The following is an 18395-nucleotide window of genomic DNA, read 5'->3' as shown; positions in this document are numbered from 1 at the left end:
TAAAACAATAGCAATCATACAAATATACATTCATCTATCTATCTATCTGTAAAATATATATGATTATCTCACACATACATTATGCTAAAACCAAAGTAAGCATGGAAAGAACCAAACCTGATGGTTTTGGCTTGGTTCACAGGACAATCAATGTCGGTTGTTGGAGCCCCTGGAATTGGTCCAGAAACCTGCTTCTGGGAATTGTTGTAGCGAAAAATGCCAGTATTAAAAATAACAAGACTTTTGAAATGGGCAGATGCAACAATGTAATAGTCCTGAGGTGGCTGATCCGCAGTGACCAAAACAGAGTAATTGTGTATAAATAAACATTCATGATTCATTCTTAACATCATGTGATCTTCTTTATCTCTCTAATACAAGTGATTACACCGTATGGCACCATATCAAGTGTTTTCTCTCTTATTTATGGGTTGCATTTTCTATTTTATTCACAGCCAAAAAGCAGTGCACACACTAGCAGTAGGGAAGTTAGCCTAGAACAAGCTACCAACATATTAATAGAATACAATGATGGATAGCAAATTAACAAAAGGGGCAACCATATATGCAATACGACTATCTGGAAAAACGAAAAAAAATAACATAGCAATACTCAAACGTTATATCATCATCTAAGCAATATATCAGTAGCACTCATAAAGTGTGATGTTCAAACGGAGTCAGAAATAAGCCTATCCCTCGAATGTATCGGTGAAAAGGGTGGTGATCCCTCTTGCCATGAAAAAATCACCAGTGCCTCCCACCACAGATAAATCCCTGTATTCAACAGTGGTTGGATCAGCCCCAGCCAATGTGATCGTGCCCTTATAATCAGTACAGTTGATCACAATCGTGAATGAAAACCAAGCACTATAAGTGTTCTTCATGTCATAGAAGTATAATCCCTGAGCTCTGCCCATAGGAGGGGAGTGTAGAATGTTGTCGAGTGTTAGAGGATCGTCAAAGACTACCATATCTCTGAATCTGTGATCATGGCTACTAAATAGAGTGGTAAGGTTTCCCCCCTGAGGAGCAGCCACAATGGCAGATGTTGCGTTGTGCTCGTTGGAGCCATTGTAAAGGATGTCATGATAATACAAAACCAGATTCATGCAAGGCTTCAATTGAAGCCTAGTGTTCTTATTCCCCCTTCTATTATTGGTTGCATACACCTTTTCCAGAAAAATTGGAGCCCACAGCAGAATTGATAGAAACCACAAGTTCAAGAGTTTAGCACTTTTCACGCAGCTTTCCATGCTCGGATTCTATAGATAGGGCACTGGTGAAATTTATGCTCAGATCATAGGCATAGATGCAACTTCTAAAAGAGAAAGGAAGTATGTGACTCAAACTATGTGAGTTCCATCTCTCTTTCTGATCTATTTATAGACGATTCTAGGAGTGCTGCTAGTCTCAAATAAAAGAGTATTTTTTTTTTTAATATATATTATTATTATTTATTTATTTATTTATTTTTATTTTTTTTCCCTAAGTCACAAATAAAAGAATACATACATATTCCATTAACACTAAGATAGCGGCCTACGTAAGATTTACGAAAGGGATTAAAAGCGTTGAAACTTGAAAGTCATCTAATAATTTTGCATAGCCGGGTAAGGATATCTTCACAGAGGAAATTGAACTGATTTTGATATTTTCCTGAACTTGCGGTAGGCCGGGAAGTATCATAACAAGACTTTTGAAATGGGCAGATGCAACAATGTAATAGTCCTGAGGTGGCTGATCCGCAGTGACCAGAACAGAGTAATTGTGTATAAATAAACATTCATGACTCATTCTTAACATCATGTGATCTTCTTTATCTCTCTAATACAAGTGATTACACCTTATGGCACCATATCGAGTGTTTTCTCTCTTATTTATGGGTTGCATTTTCTTCTCTCCAACATACTTATGGACTCTCTCTAGGGCACTTATGGATCAGCTATAGGGTGCACTTGTTAGAGTTTTACTCTGCTGCCCTAGTTCTCTTTTCTGCCCTTGTTGATAACATAAATTAGGGATTGTAAGGTGGTTCCATTTGATCCCTTCACTCTCTTATGAATCTCAACGCAATACAAGAGTAGGTGTCTACCTCCCTTATTCATTTTTCTATCACTTAATATTTTATTCTTGTTGTTTGCACTGTTATTTTTTGTGATCGGACTTTGTATGCAAAGAAGTGCCTAACATGAGGATATTTTCTTGCTATTTTTCACGGTTTTACTAGCTAGAGAAGGCACCATTTTTTTATGTGCCTATTTGGAAATCTTGTGCAGAGAGGTGGTGCACCTAATTTTTTAGACCTTAGTCTTCCCTTTTCATTTCTATAATATAAATGCTAGGGTATGGGTCAACAATAGAGATTTGACGTTCAATAGTTTAATGGTTTTTCTGTAGCAGATTTTCATGTGCAAAATTAATGACCATTAGTGACAAGTCCTGATAAGCAGATGTTGAGTTATGTTATTTGTTTTCTATAGTATGTGTTTATAAATTCATTATAGATAGTTGTTTTGAGAGTTTGTTTAGTTTAGGTTGTACATGGAGGTGGATTCGATGCTTGATTTTGGTACAAAAATATAGCCTTACTGGAAGAAATTAGCTTGAAAGCTACTGCAATTGATCTTACTGGCTCTGGCATGGATTCTATTGATCTGAAGAAAATTTCAACCCTTGATCAATATGTTAAGCTATTAACAAAGTTCTTTGAAAATCTTGGTGATGAAGAGAATGTGATAATCTCTTCTAGTGCATACTTCTTCCTTGAAATAACAAACAACATTGCACATGTTGCATAGTTTTTTTTTGTAATGATTCACAAGTATGTCTCTCTAACCACACATTCACTTTGATCTAGCTTCACTTTGTTCTTTTTTCCTTGAAAGAACAAACAATGTTGCATATATTGCATGGTTTTTTTGTGATGATTCACAAGTATCTCTCTAACTGCGCATTCACTTTGAAAAGAAATGTTACATGGGGGGGACATGGTGGGTGGCAGTGGGCACATCCCCCATGCTTCCCATGGTCCCAAGACAAGGGAATTTAGTGGGATATGTTTCCCCATGTCCCCTTTTTACCGAAATTTGGGGAAACATTGAAGGGGACATTTCCCTTTTCCAGGGGTTTCCTGGCATCCCCCTCCAAAAACGTGGGACTCCTGGTTGTTGCCCCATAATTTTTGTCCAATGACCTTAGAAGAAGTACATTTAAAAAATTACAAAAAATTCAAAACCCTAAAACAAATGTAAATATCTATTTCATGCTTTTATTATTCATGTTTTTGACTTGTCATTGTTTCTCATATAATTGAATTTTTATTTTTAGCATTTTGTACAGGGGTCCCTATGTTTGGAACCCCAATGACGTTACCCTTGGTTTTCCTAAAATTTGGGGGCTGTCTTTACACGTCCCCCAGACATTTTTCCCCTTTCCTGCATACTGCTTTCACAGAAACTTGGTGGAACATTATTGAAAAATAATGAAGATGGAATTAAAGAAAGAGAGTGTTTATGGTTTTATATTAGAGACATATTAAAAAGAATAGAGAACATGGATTCCTATAATGATTGATCATTTCCTATCACAGGTTGAATTTGGAAATATATTTTTTCTGCCTAGAGTAAGCCCTACTCAAATTACAGTTATGTTGTTCTTATCTTCTCTTTTACAATATGTACAGATTTTTGGTTTTGTTTGGTGAGATATTGTATTAAACATAAAATTTTAGTATCCTTGTTAATCACTTGAGTTGGTTGAAGTATGTGCCAAATTGATGTGATAACTGTCACAAGTACATAATTGTTTAATTAGCAAACCTTGCAAAAATATAATGTTTACAACATATTTTATGGCACGAATAATTTAAATGCATCAAATAGTATTTCTGAAATTACTGGAGATAATTTGTTGAAAAGAATCCAATCAGAAGACTTGGATAACTGCCTAAAAAATACAGGTGCGTTTTTAGTCATCCAGTGGGATTTGTTGAGGCAAAACATTTTCGAGTGAAATTATACGATGAGTCGTTATCACAGGTCTAGCCTTGTGACAAAGGTGAAGGTGCAGAGTAACATTTTTTCTTCCATCAAGATAACTGGAAAATTCTCTAAATTGTCCATGTTGTCAAAATTCCATGCATTAATTCATTTAGGCCTTTATGTTAAGGGAGCGAGAGCGGGAGCAGCCTTTACGAGAGGAACCAGCTAGTGGGAGCTTGGTGCAGCCTCCGGCTGGCAAGAGGAAGCCCGGAGGCAAAGAGACACAACCAACCTCGAGACTGATCGAAGCTCCAGAGCCATGGTCCCAGGAGGGGGTCACGAAAAGGAAACTACCTTGCCACCAGAGCTAGCCGCATTCTGGGATCTAGTTGCAGCTTGCAATAAAAGGCCAACATCAGAAAATCAATAGAAGTTCGTGACAAAAATGGCAACAATCCCCACATTTTCTCTGCCTACTGAAGAGCCTTGCAAAGTGGCACTAAACCTAGCAAAAAGAGGACTTATCGACTAGTTCATAGGCTTATGGCCCTCGCCAAAATCGGTTGCAGCCTAGGTTCAAAGGAACTGGCATTCATTGGTCAAAGAAGGAATAAAAAGCCATTTCATTGGCAAAGGCTTCTTTATATTTGTATTCGAAGTAGCAAAAGATAGAAACCTAATATTGAGAAATGGCCCATACTTCATGGGGCCTCAGGGACTATATATGAACCATTGGACTCCAGACTTCGACCCGACCCAGGATGTGCCCTCGGCCGTTCCGATCTAGGTGAGATTGCCCCACCTTCCTCTCCATTAGTGGAACCCTAAATTCTTGGAAACCATAGGCAACAAGCTAGGTAAATACATTGACCGAGCAGAAAGAAGAGACCAGTATTCTTGTGCTCGAATTTGTGTAGAAGTAGACCGAGAGGAAGGTCTCCCTGAAGCCACTAAACTCACAGTGGCTGATTGGTCACACATACAAGTGCTGGATTACGAGAAAATACCATTTAAATGTAGACACTTCCATGGCTATGGGCACTATGCCAAGCATTGTAAAAAGAAATCAGAGGAGGTAGTTGAGAAAGAGAAGGGAGATCAATGGACTCAAGTCCAGAAACGAGGACCATCTAAGAAAAACAATAGGAAAAAAGGGAAAACCATCTCCACTGGGAGGGTTGCTCCTCCAGAACCCCAAGCAAAAGGAATTTCAGTCCCTCTAATAGCAAACATATCAACCAACCCCTTTGATATTCTCAACACATTAGAAAAACCCCAAGATCCAGCAGATAAGGAGAATGAACAGTAGGAAAACAACATGGAAGAAAACAAAAGGCAAGAGGAACTAGTCCAAACTCCAAAAGGTGTCTCTAGTTCCCCAACCTATGCAGATATGACAAGAAAGAAGACCCCTAACACATCGGGATCCTCGGAAGATGAAACAACTGAGAGGCCCTTGAAAAGAGTGGGGAGGAAATCTCACAGAGAGGCCAAAGAAGAAGAAGCAGAGAGACAAAAAATGCAAGGCAGTCAGGCCACTATAGAGATGACTATCGGTAGAAATACTAGAACCAGGCCTCCCAAGGGAGGAGCTACCCCAACCCCTACTAGTAAATAATGTGATTAGTCTCTTGGAATTATAGAGGACTGGGGAACCCATCAAAAGTTGAAGCAGTCAAGAGCCTATTAAAGTCAGAACTTCCCGAGATCCTCATGCTCCAAGAGACTAAAATAGAAGGAGAATCCCTTATGGAACTCAGCAAAGCAAAATGGAAAACAAAAGCGGGAAAAGCGGTAAGTGCTAGAGGTACATGCGGTGGGTTAGCCACTCTCTGGGAGGCTGACAAATTCTAGCTTGAGAGCTCCTTTCAGACGCATCACTAGATTTACACTGAACTTCGACACCTTCCAAGTAAGATAAACATTTCCCTCTTTAATCTCTATGTTCCAGTACTCTATGTAGAAAATGAACAATGCTGGCAAACCCTGACTGATTTTTTGGAAGCTTACTCCCTCAATAATATAATTATTGTCGGAGACTACACTCTAATCCTAGACCCAAAGGAAAAAAGAGGAGGAACCAATAACAATGACTATTTCCTCACCTTATTGGACAACTTGATTCAACAATGGGACTTAATGGACTTCAAGCCAAAAAAAGGGCTATACACGTGGACAAACAACAGAATAGGGGAGGAGCATATCTCAGCCAGGCTTGACAGATTCCTTATTTAGAGTTCCTTCCTCTTCGAGAATATGATCATTTCCAAAAAATTTCTGCCAAAGTGGAACTCAAACCATAAGCCCATCCTCCTTCTGATGGAAGAAGAAGAAAACCTGGGACCAATCCCCTTCTGGTTCATCCCACTATGGGAAAACAGGGAAGGGTTTTTGGACACAATGAATAAGGCCTGGTCCACTTCTGTTCAAGGATCACCCAACTATGTTTGGGATAAAAAGATAAAATCCACTAAAACAACCCTAAAGTAATGTATAAAAAGTCCCACACTCTCCCCCACTACCCAAAGAAAACAGAGCACCAAGCAGCTACTAAATCCTCAAATGGGCCTGGAGACACAAGACATAACTAGAGCAGATATTCATAGGGAGAAAGAACACCAAATCAACACCCTCTAGACATTTAGAGAAGAGGAAGAATACTTGAGGCTCCAGTCATGCAATCTCTGGCTTAAGTCTGGAGACAAGAATACATCATTCTTCCATAAGAAAATTCGTACCCGCCTATCTAGAAACCACATTGCTGGAATCACCTCGCCAGACGGGATTGTACTTAAAGGCACATCTCTGATAAAAGAGGCGGAAACCTCTCATTTTCAGTTGTTGTTCAAAGAAGAAGGCATGGAGGATAATGAGGAAGAGCATGACTTCCTCAAGCATGTTCCAAGGATTGTTAACGAGGAGGACAATGCAACTCTCTTGATGCCATTCACTGAAGAGGAAATCAGAAATGTCATATGGAAGATGGAACTAGACAAAGCTGTAGGACCAGATGGATTTTAAATACACTTTTATAGACTCTGCTAGGATATCATCAAGGCTGATTTGCATTGAATGATCAAAGGATTCCTTCGGAAAGACAAAGTGGGAGGAAGCAAAAATTCCACCTTCCTAGCCCTAATTCCCAAAGAAGCCAACCAAGAGACTTTAGATAGATTTAGACCAATCTTGCTTTGCAACGCATTCTACAAAATTCTCACCAAGCTGCTGGCCAATAGAATAAAACCTCTGCTGGAAAAACTCGTCTCTCCCAATCAAGGAGGGTTAGTCAAAGGAAGGCATATCCTAGACAATGTGATCCTAGTGCAGGAAATCATCCATTCTAGCCACCAGCGCAAAGAGTAAGGTACGCTCATCAAACTGGATATGGTGAATGCCTTCGATAGAGTAATACATTCCTTCCTTCTCCATGTTCTTTCTACTTTTGGTTTCAGTTCTAAATTTGTTAAATTGATTAAAGCTTGCATTGGAAATCCTTGGATAGCCCTTCTAGTAAATGGTAGACCTGCAAACTACTTCAAATCTACAAGGGGAATCAGGAAAGGCTGCCCTCTATCCCCCTTCCTGAATATTTTGATGGTAGACTCTCGAAGCCGAAAGCTCTTTGATGAGAAACTCAGCGAGACTCTTCCTGGCATCAAGGTGATTCCAGGAACAACCCCAATCAATCATGCCTTGTTCGCATATGACTCTATCCTTTTGGGAGGAGTCTCTATTAAAATAACAAGAGCCTTCAGCAGAATAATCCAAAGCTTCTGCAGAGTCTTCGGAGCTATGGTCAATAATAGAAAAAGTGCAGTGTACGGCTGGGTTGTAGACCAACAATCTATTCTTAGGATTGCCCAAGCCATAGGCTTCATCGAATATGTATCTTGGGATAAATTCAAGTATCTTGGCCTGCCTTGAACCTTGGGCACTACTAAGGCCCCTCACTAGATGGAAATTATCAGCAAAATCAAAGCAAAAATGACTGCTTGGGGAGGAAAGTGGCTCACCACAGCCGGGAAGCTTACTCTAGTCAAGTCAGTCCTATCATCCCTTCCTATCTATCAGGCCTCCTTCCTCTTAGCTCCAAAAATGATCACTGATCAGTTAGCAAAGTTGACTCGAAATTTTCTATGGCAAGGAGGAAATGGTAACCAAAAAAATTCCATATAGTAAGCTGGGACATAGTCAAAAGGCCATTACGTGAAGGTGGTCTTCAAGTTAGAGATCCCTTGTGTTGGCCAGTCTGGCAATGGGAGGGAAGATCCTTTGGAAAAATATTCTCAAACCAAAGACACCCTGTAAGTCAAGTTCTAATTAAAAAATATATGCACAGACTCTGAATAAAGAATATGGATGAAGGAGCTTCTCGCAAAGGAACCACACTATGGAAGTTGTGTAGCCAAGGCTGGAATTTCTTCAAAGAATAGCTTTACATAATACCAGGAAATGGGAAAAGAATTAGACTGTGGGAGGACAAGATCATGGGTCTCCAACCCCTAAGCTTGGCACCAGATATAGCTGACTTTCGTACAAAAAGGTATACACAAACTTGCTGACATTTGTACATGGGACTCAGAAGGGAATTGGAGTAACTGGGACCTTCACCGCCTTCCTGAGTAGATGCTCCCCCAACTTCACCAATTATCAGATAAACTCACTAGACTGGCTCTTTTGCACCTGCATTCGAGGGACAAGTGGAGCTAGGGGAAGATCGGAACTTACTCAGCACGGCTGGGCTTTGCAGCTCTCCAAGAACAACAACATCAGATCCATACTACAAAGCTCTGGCACCATATATTGAATCCATTTGGACTCCCAAAAATCAACTTCTTCAGCTGGACTCTCATGCACAAAAGGACCCTCACAGGGGAAAATTTAGAGAAAAGAGGAATCGTAGGTCCTCACAGATGTCCTCTCTGCTGCAAGGACCAGGAAACGATCGATCATTTGTTCATTGGTTGCCCCTTTTCTCAATAGGTCTGGTTGCAAGCAATCATGGGGCTCAATGCACAAATCCCTCAGCAGTCTTCAGTGGTTAGTCTTTTTGAAACTTGGAAGGATTGACTGGGTTAGTTATTAACTCTATGACTCACACTCTACACTTGAAGTTGTTCAACTCATGATTAAATTGTTCACCCTTGAATTACAAAATGATGATCCTCTTACTCTTGCACCAGAAGTAAAATCTATTATGCATGATATCAAAGTCACTAATGTTGAATTGGACATTCCTCTGATAGATTTTCTCAAGGCACTTTATCCCACTTAGTCAAATTATCTTGAGTCATTGCAAGCAAATGGAAACCTCAAAGATATTACCTTTGACTCCCTTGTGAAAAAAATTGCTAAAAGAGAGAAAGATTTTGGGAAGAAGACAACTCCTTAGTCTTTTGAAGAGGCTGTGTGTCTTGCAAATAGAGAGAAGAATCTTGCTCAAGATTCTTCTAGAGGAAGAGGTGGTCGAAGAGGAAGAGGAAGAAATTTCAGAGGCAGGGGGGGCAGACACTCTCAAGGAGAAAAGTCGCTACAAAAGAGATGGATCACGTGATGCATCCACATGCAAGTTGCCTTGGGAAAGAATTGAACAGGAAAGAAACAAACCCAAAGGTAAAACTAATGACAAAGAAAAAGGTAAAGCACCTGAATCCTCACACTATGTTGTGGCACACTATAATATTGGAGTAAATGAAGACTTATTTAATGCTTCACTTGCTTCTTGGAAAAATGATTGGTTGCTTAATTCGTGAGCAACTTGCCACATGACTTTTAGAAGAAATTTTTTTGAAGAATTTACTGACAATGTTGATGGAGCAGTATACTTTCCAGAAAAATCAAAACTCAAGCCATCAGGGCTTGCTACAATCAGGCTTAAATTGCCTGGTCTTCCAGACTTTCTTCTGCATCATGTTTTATATCTCCCACAGCTGAGGAGAAACTTGATGTCCTTGGTCCAAATCCGCCAGCAAGGACACTCCATTCATATGTTTGATGGCATGCTTGAGGTGAGAAAAGCATTAGATCACTCACTTGTCATGACGGTGATAGAAGAAGAAAGGCTTCTCAAGTTGTAGGGTACCTCTGCTCGTGCACAAAATTTCTCATACAGTTCTCATTACGAAGAAGGTACATTTCCATCAAGTTTATTATGGCATGCTAGATTTGGACACTTGAACTATGACAACCTCCACTTGTTCAAGAAAAATTGTGTTATTGGTTTTCCCACAATTCCTAGGAAACTTAAGCGATGCTTACATTCTAGGAAAGCATAGCAAACAATCTTTTCATGATTCACATTCCAGAGCACATAGAAAACTTGAACTCGTTCATTCAGATTTATGTGGTCCAATGCTTGTTCCTTCTGCAAATGGAAATAAATATATGATGACATTTATTATGACTACACCAGAATGTGTTGGGTTTATTTATTGAAGAACAAATCTGATGCTTTTCAAACATTCAAGAACTTTCATACATGGATTGAAAATGATGCACAATCTCATATTGGCTCTATTTGCACTGATAATGGAAAAGAATACACTTCAAATGAATTTGAAAACTATCTTCGCCAACATGGGATCAAACATCAAACAACTGTGACTTATAATCCCCAATAGAACGGAGTATTTGAAAGAATGAATAGGACAATATTAAATATGGTGCGCTCCATGATGTTTTTCAAAATTGTAAAATTGATGTTTTGGGCTGATGCAGTTCTATGTGTTGTATATGTGAAGAATAAATGTCCATCTAATGCTATTAGAAACAAGACTGCTTATGAAATGTGGTATGGGCACATTCCTTCGGTAAAGCATCTTAGGGTCTTTGGTTCCACATGTTATGCCTTGATACCAAAGGTACATAGAAACAAACTTGGTGCAAGAAGTTGTAAGTGTATCTTCCTGGGGTATTCAAACACCTCCAAATCATATCATCTCTATGATGAAGTCAATAAAAAGTTTGTTGTATCTAGAGATGTAATATTTCTTGATTTATCCAAAATTGACAATGTTGTTGAGAGGCAACTTGATCGGTTGGATAGATTCACAAATGAAAAATCATTTGAAGAATTTGATAATTAGATTCCACATCTTGAAGGAGGGATTCCTATACTAGATCAACCTATGGAATCTTCTTCTGAACCACTCTCTCTCCCGCATGAAACTCCAACAGTGGATGATACTTTGATTGATGTGATTGACAGAATTGCGAGACTCAATCTTGATTCAATCCCAACTCAATCAACGGAGCAGCCTGGACCATCTCAGAAAGGTCCCCCAAAGTGGTTGACAAAGAGACTTGAAAGTGTTCATCCTGATGAGGTTGGAAAGATAAGAACTAGAAATTCAACCTGAAAAAATGGGGGTGATGTAGATGAATCTTATTCACCTGTTGATATGGATGTTTCTTATGATTGTGAATTGAATTTGTCTACAGATTTTGAACCAAATTCCTTCAAAGAAGCTACTTCTCATGATGAATGGAAAGAAGCAATGCATAAGGAGTATGATGCCTTGATAAAGAATGGCACTTGGAAGTTGGTTGATCCTCCATTGGGAACCAAACCAATTGGCTGCAAGTGGGTCTACAAGAACAAGTATAAAGCTGATGGCTCACTTGACAAGCACAAAGTCAGGCTTGTGGCAAAAGGTTTTGCACAGAAGGAATGGTTTGATTATTAGGAGACTTTTGCCCCCACAATAAAATGGGCTACCATCTGGACACTCTTTGCCCTAGCAGCTCAGAACGGTTGGAAAGTCCATCAAATGGATGTAAAAACTACTTTCTTGAATGGAGATCTAAAAGAGAATGTTTTTATGCCCCAGCCTGAAGGATTTGCTATGAAAGGACATGAACATAAAGTATGCAAACTTGTGAAATCCTTGTATGGCCTCAAACAAGCACCGCGAGCCTGGTATGAAAAACTAACTGAGCATCTTCTGAAATTCAATTTCAAACATTATGATCTTGATGATGCAACTTTGTTTGTCAAGAAGGTTAGCAAAGCAGTTGTATATCTTGTGGTATATGTAGATGATATTTTGATGACAGTGAATAATGAGAGCTACATTGCATCCACAAAGAAGGAATTGAGGAAAGGTTTTGAAATGACTGATTTGGGCTATGTTCATTACTATCTTGGTATTGAAGTAACTCAACATTCGAAGTCCATATTCCTGTCTCAAAAGAATTACATTGGAGATCTGTTGAATAGGTTTGGCATGACTGAATGCAATCCTTTGACTACTCCAATGGAACAAAACTTAAAGCTCACATCCATTGAAGGAAAATAATTTGAGGATGCAACAAAGTATAGATAGCTTGAAGGAAGTCTCAACTACCTGACTACTACCAGACCAAACATTTTTTTTGTTGTTGTAATCCTCTCCAGGTTTATGCAAAAGCCTTGTGAGGGACATTGGTCTACTGCAAAAAAGCTCTAAAGTACTTGAAGGGAAATCAAAACTTTGGACTCAAGTATACACAGGTGGGCGACTTTAGCTTGATTGGGTACTCTGATTCAGACTTCGATGGAGACAAAGAAACTGGGGTATCTACTTCAGGTTATGCTATGAGTCTTGGATCAGGAGTTGTCTCTTGGAGATCACACAAACAATCAGTGCCGGCAGATTCCACAACAGAGGCAGAATATGTGGCAACAGCTGAGGCAACAAAAGAAATTGTGTGGCTCAGTAAAATTCTGGAAGATTTGCAGGTAAAACAAGTAAAATCAAGTCCACTCATGATTGACAATTCCTCGACAATAAAGTTGGCCAAGAACCCAAAGTTCCATGATCGAATGAAGCACATCAATACAAAATATCATCTGATTCAACATCATGTTGAGGCCAAAACAATCCATCTTCGCCAATGTTCCACTAATGAGAAAATTGCAGACATCTTCACCAAAGCACTCGGAAGAGAAAAACTTAAAAGATTCAGAACGATGCTTGGACTCACCAACATCCCTTCAGATTAAGGGGGGGAATGTTGACACCTAATCATAGGGATTGGGTGAACAACTATAATTAGTGTAAATAAATAATATAGGAAATGGAGAGTCATCGAGAGATGAAACTGAACAGTCACTCCCTCTTGTATATAACAATGAACAACCTAAATGAATAATATAATCTCATTTTCGAGGAGTTACCTCCTGGCCTGACAAATTCAAATTACACAAGTGACACCATATGAAGAGAAAAAATTAAATTGAGGTTGTTTATTATCATGTTTGCATTGAAATTATACATTTATTTTTTGGTGAAGTCGGGCTAGTTTAGAGAAAGAAATCTACTTTCACTACGGAAAGGGGCCAAACAAGAAGTTATTTTTTTTTGCAAGGAAATTCAAAATACATTATCACATTAGTTTATTGGTTGTCATTTATTAATATGACCATGCAATTGAGGAATTGAAATGGCATTCAAATGAGAGACCATGAAATTAACAAATCTTGGACTTGTTGTGAGATCTTTGCCTTATACCCTCATTTTCTTAGGAGTTTCTCCTATGATATGGTGAAACATGTATCCCAACATAGACTAAATTAAATTAACACCCAATTTTGCACTATTTTAGATATTATATCTTGTACCAAATGGAAGTAGTCCATAGTTATGGCCCTCCATATCAACATTTTCTTCAATAAATATCTTAGGCCTGAAGGTAAATCGACTCTTCCATATAGTTAGGTCTTTAAAAACGACCTGCATATTTACATGTATATTAGATCCTTTAGATATATTATGGCAACCAATCATCAATATTTTATGTTTTTCTATGAAAAATCATTAGAGAAGTGGGTGGACATGCAAAGGGCCTTTTTTGTGATATATTACATGAACTATAGATGATGAAAATCAATGTCACTCATTGCTTTATCTAGTTTGTCTTGTGCTAAAAATATCAACATACCATTCCATAGGTGAAGATATTATTAAGATCCCCTAGAGGAACCATTAATGAAGATGATCCCAAATAATAAGCACAACACCCTTTGTCAAAAGTATCTTCATCCCAACATGATCTCTCACACTACTATGTGATATTGCATATATTTTCTTTATTGATGCTTATGGATCTTATGTCACCCCAAACTTAATACATCCTCCTAACAATATTTTCACTCCCTATATAAAAATATTAATAGTAAATATGCATTAACCTTTTCCATAATAGTAATGGATATAAAAAAATGGAACTGGGAAAAATCTAATTCTTCTAAATGAGAACCAATTGTAACTCTAACACCCTTTATATATTTTGCATGATCAAAATTTGTTTTGTTTCAAACTCTTTTTCAATTTGTCTAAATGTATTTTCCTATATTTGTTCAATAATTTGTGTGTATTATCTTAATATTAAATATTCATTAACCTTTTCCATAATAGTAATGGATATAAAAAATGCAACCAGAAAAAATCTAATTCTTCTAAATGAAAACCAATTGTAACTCTAACACCCTTCCTATATTTTGCACGATCAAAAGTTGTTTTGTTTCAAACTCTTTTTCAAGTCATCTAAATGTATTTTCCTATAGTTGTTCAATAATTTGTGTGTATTATCTTAATATTAAATATGCATTAACCTTTTCTATAATAATAATGGATATAAAAAATGCAACTGGAAAAAATCTAATTCTTCTAAATGAAAACCAATTGTAACTCTAACCCCCTTTATATATTTTGCATGATCAAAAATTGTTTTGTTTCAAACTCTTTTTCAAATCGTCTAAATGTCTTTTCCTATAGTTGTTCAATAATTTTTGTGTAATATAATTCTTCTAAATGAGAACCAATTGTAACTCTAACCCCCTTTATATAAATGAGAACCAATTGTAACTCTAACTCACTTTATATATTTTGCACGATAAAAAATTGTTTTGTTTCAAACTCTTTTTCAAATCGTATAAATGTCTTTTCCTATAGTTTTTCAATAATTTTTTCAATACACACAAGTATCCCATATCCCTTTTGATTTCCTATTATTTCTACTTGCACAATTGATTCAGTAGAAGGGAGCTCGTAACTAAAGGGTAGATTTCATATTCTTTATACTCTCTCAATTGATTCAATAGAGGGGAGCCCATAACCAAAGGGAAAAGAATGGAGAGCAGAGTGGAGATTTCCAGAAACCGCAGTAATTGTTGTCCCTCCTCATCTTGACATTGTTATTGAGTCCGCAAGATTTTCTCTCAGCATCAATGGTGTGCAGAGTTTGGAATGAAGTGCTCACACAAAAATACCAAAAGCTCAGGTCCCGTGCACTCCTCCTTTCTCTAATTTTTCCTCTCCAAACACGCAGTCAAGCACTTAAATATTTCAAAATGTATGGATCAATTACAGGACCAAGATGTCCAACTAGCCTCCAAATCCCTTAAAAAACTAGTTAGGGAACCCTAACAAACCACGAGAATGTATTTCAAATCTAGGGTTTGTAGGGTTTGTGAATAAATGTATTTTGTTGGAGGTTGTTGCCACTTCCATACCCAATTTGTAGGATTTAGGTATTAAGGCCTTGACTAGTGTTTGCAAAATCGTAGCCCTATTTCTAATGGGAAAATCCTCAAATTTTCCTACTTGTTCTCCTTCTCAAACCTTGACTACACTCTGTAGTCTTGTACACAGCTCCTCAAAACATAAGCTCCTCAATACTTCCGAATTACAATCTAATGGTAGCAACTTCCACTGGAAAGCCACCAATAACAAACACTCTACAAGTTGCAATGGTCTTTTGGAACGCAAGGAGAAAACAACATTCACTTCATAACATTTTTTGCCATTGATGATGGGGGTTGAGTTTGAGAGGATTATTGTTCGAGTAACGTTGATTTTCCCATAGTGGAAAGATCCTTGTGGATTGGGACGAGTTGCAATGGATGTCGAGTTCCATCTGTACAACAATAGCCATTCAAATTTTGAGAACTTGATTATATAGGATATGTACAAACTCCTAAATAATTTAAAATTCAACTCTTTTTAGGCCAAGATTCTTTGGGGATGCCTCCTTCTTGAACCTAACCTAAACAATACAGGCTAGAACATGCTTTGGGAGACCTGAACTTGGGTAGATCAGATGGCAAGCCACAACCCAAACTACTCAAACCATTAAGGATTCTTCAAAATTTATTTTTAATATCTATCCCTAATTTCCATGATGATATTTTATCTATATTTTCTGGTAATCATAAAACAATAGCAATCATACAAATATACATTCATCTATCTATCTATATGTAAAATATATATGATTATCTCACACATACATCATGCTAAAACCAAAGTAAGCATGGAAAGAACCAAACCTGATGGTTTTGGATTGGTTCACAGGACAATCAATGTCGGTTGTTGGAGCCCCTGGAATTGGTCCAGAAACTTGCTTCTGGGAATTGTTGCAACAAAAAATGCCAGTATTAAAAATAACAAGAATTTTGAAATGGGCAAATGCAACAATGTAATAGTCCTGAGGTGGCTGATACGCAGTGACCAAAACAGAGTAATTGTGTATAAATAAACATTCATGATTCATTCTCAACATCATGTGATCTTCTTTATCTCTCTAATACAAGTGATTACACCGTATGGCACCATATCAAGTGTTTTCTCTCTTATTTATGGGTTGCATTTTCTATTTTATTCACAGCCAAAAAGCAGTGCACACACTAGCAGTAGGGAAGTTAGCCTAGAACAAGCTACCAACATATTAACAGAATACAATGATGGCTAGCAAATTAACAAAAGAGGCAACCATATATGCAATACGACTATCTGGAAAAACGAAAAAAACTAACATAGCAATACTCAAACGTTATATCATCATCTAAGCAATATATCAGTAGCACTCATAAAGTGTGATGTTCAAACGGAGTTAGAAATAAGCCTATCCCTCAAATGTATCGGTGAAAAGGGTGGTGATCCCTCTTGCCATGAAAAAATCACCAGTGCCTCCCACCACAGATAAATCCCTGTATTCAACAGTGGTTGGATCAGCCCCAGCCAATGTGATCGTGCCCTTATAATCAATACAGTTGATCACAATCGTGAATGAAAACCAAGCACTATAAGTGTTCTTCATGTCATAGAAGTATAATCCCTGAGCTCTGCCCATAAGAGGGGAGTGTAGAATGTTGTCGAGTGTTAGAGGATCGTCAAAGACTACCATATCTCCGAATCATTGATCATGGCTACTAAATAGAGTGGTAAGTTTCCCCCCCTAAGGAGCAGCCACAATGGGAGATGTTGTGTTGTGCTCGTTGGAGCCATTGTAAAGGATGTCATGATAATACAAAATCAGATTCATGCAAGGCTTCAATTGAAGCCCAGTGTTCTTATTCCCCCTTCTATTATTGGTTGCATACATCTTTTCCAAAAAATTGGAGCCCACGACAAAATTCATAGAAACCACAAGTTCAAGAGTTTAGCACTTTTCACGCAGCTTTCCATGCTCGGATTCTATAGATAGGGCACTGGTGAAATTTATGCTTAGATCATAGGCATAGATGCAACTTCTAAAAGAGAAAGGAAGTATGTGACTCAAACTATGTGAGTTCCATCTCTCTTTCTGATCTAGTTATAGATGATTCTAGGAGTGCTACTAGTCTCAAATAAAAGAGTATTTTTTTTTTATATATTATTATTATTTATTTATTCTTTTTTTTTTTTTTTTTTTTTTTCCGCTAAGTCACAAATAAAAGAATACATACATATTCCATTACCACTAAGATAGCAGCCTACGTAAGATTTACGAAAGCTATTAAAAGAGTTGAAACTTGAAAGTCATCTAATAATTTTGCATAGCCGGGTAAGGATATTTTCACAGAGGAAATTTAACTGATTTTGATATTATCCTGAACTTACGGTAGGCCGGGAAGTATCATAAGATGACTTTTGAAATGGGCAGATGCAACAATGTAATAGTCCTGAGGTGGCTAATCCGCAGTGACCAGAACAGAGTAATTGTGTATAAATAAACATTCATGACTCATTCTTAAAATCACGTGATTTTCTTTTTCTCTCTAATACAAGTGATTACACCTTATGGCACCATATCGAGTGTTTTCTCTCTTATTTATGGGTTGCATTTTCTTCTCTCCAACATACTTATGGACTCTCTCTAGGGCACTTATGGATCAGCTATAGGGTGCACTTGTTAGAGTTTTACTCTGCTGCCCTAGTGCTCTTTTCTGCCCTTGTTGATAACATAAATTAGGGCTTGTAAGGTGGTTCCATTTGATCCCTTCACTCTCTTATGAATCTCAACACAATACAAGAGTAGGTGTCAACCTCCCTTATTCATTTTTCTATCACTTAGGATTTTATTCTTGTTGTTTGCACTGATATTTTTTGTGATCGGACTTTGTATGCAGAGAAGTGCCTAACATGAGGAGATTTTCTTGCTATTTTTCAC

General features: G+C 37.8%; 2 pseudogenes; both read right to left on the bottom strand.

The window, feature by feature from the left end:
- Positions 1 to 644: 644 nt before the first annotated feature.
- On the bottom strand, positions 645 to 1256 carry LOC149154772 (disease resistance response protein 206-like; annotated as a pseudogene).
- A 15564-nt stretch (positions 1257 to 16820) lies between these two features.
- Positions 16821 to 17348, bottom strand: LOC149154771 (disease resistance response protein 206-like; annotated as a pseudogene).
- Between the last annotated feature and the right edge of the window lie 1047 nt (positions 17349 to 18395).

The sequence above is a fragment of the Pinus tabuliformis genome, chromosome 9 (assembly GCF_031772625.1).
Source record: "Pinus tabuliformis cultivar Carrire ecotype Pingquan chromosome 9, CPIR1, whole genome shotgun sequence".
NCBI lineage: Eukaryota > Viridiplantae > Streptophyta > Pinopsida > Pinales > Pinaceae > Pinus > Pinus tabuliformis.
Note: the sequence above shows the minus strand (reverse complement) of the source record. Positions and strands in the feature narration are given on the sequence as shown.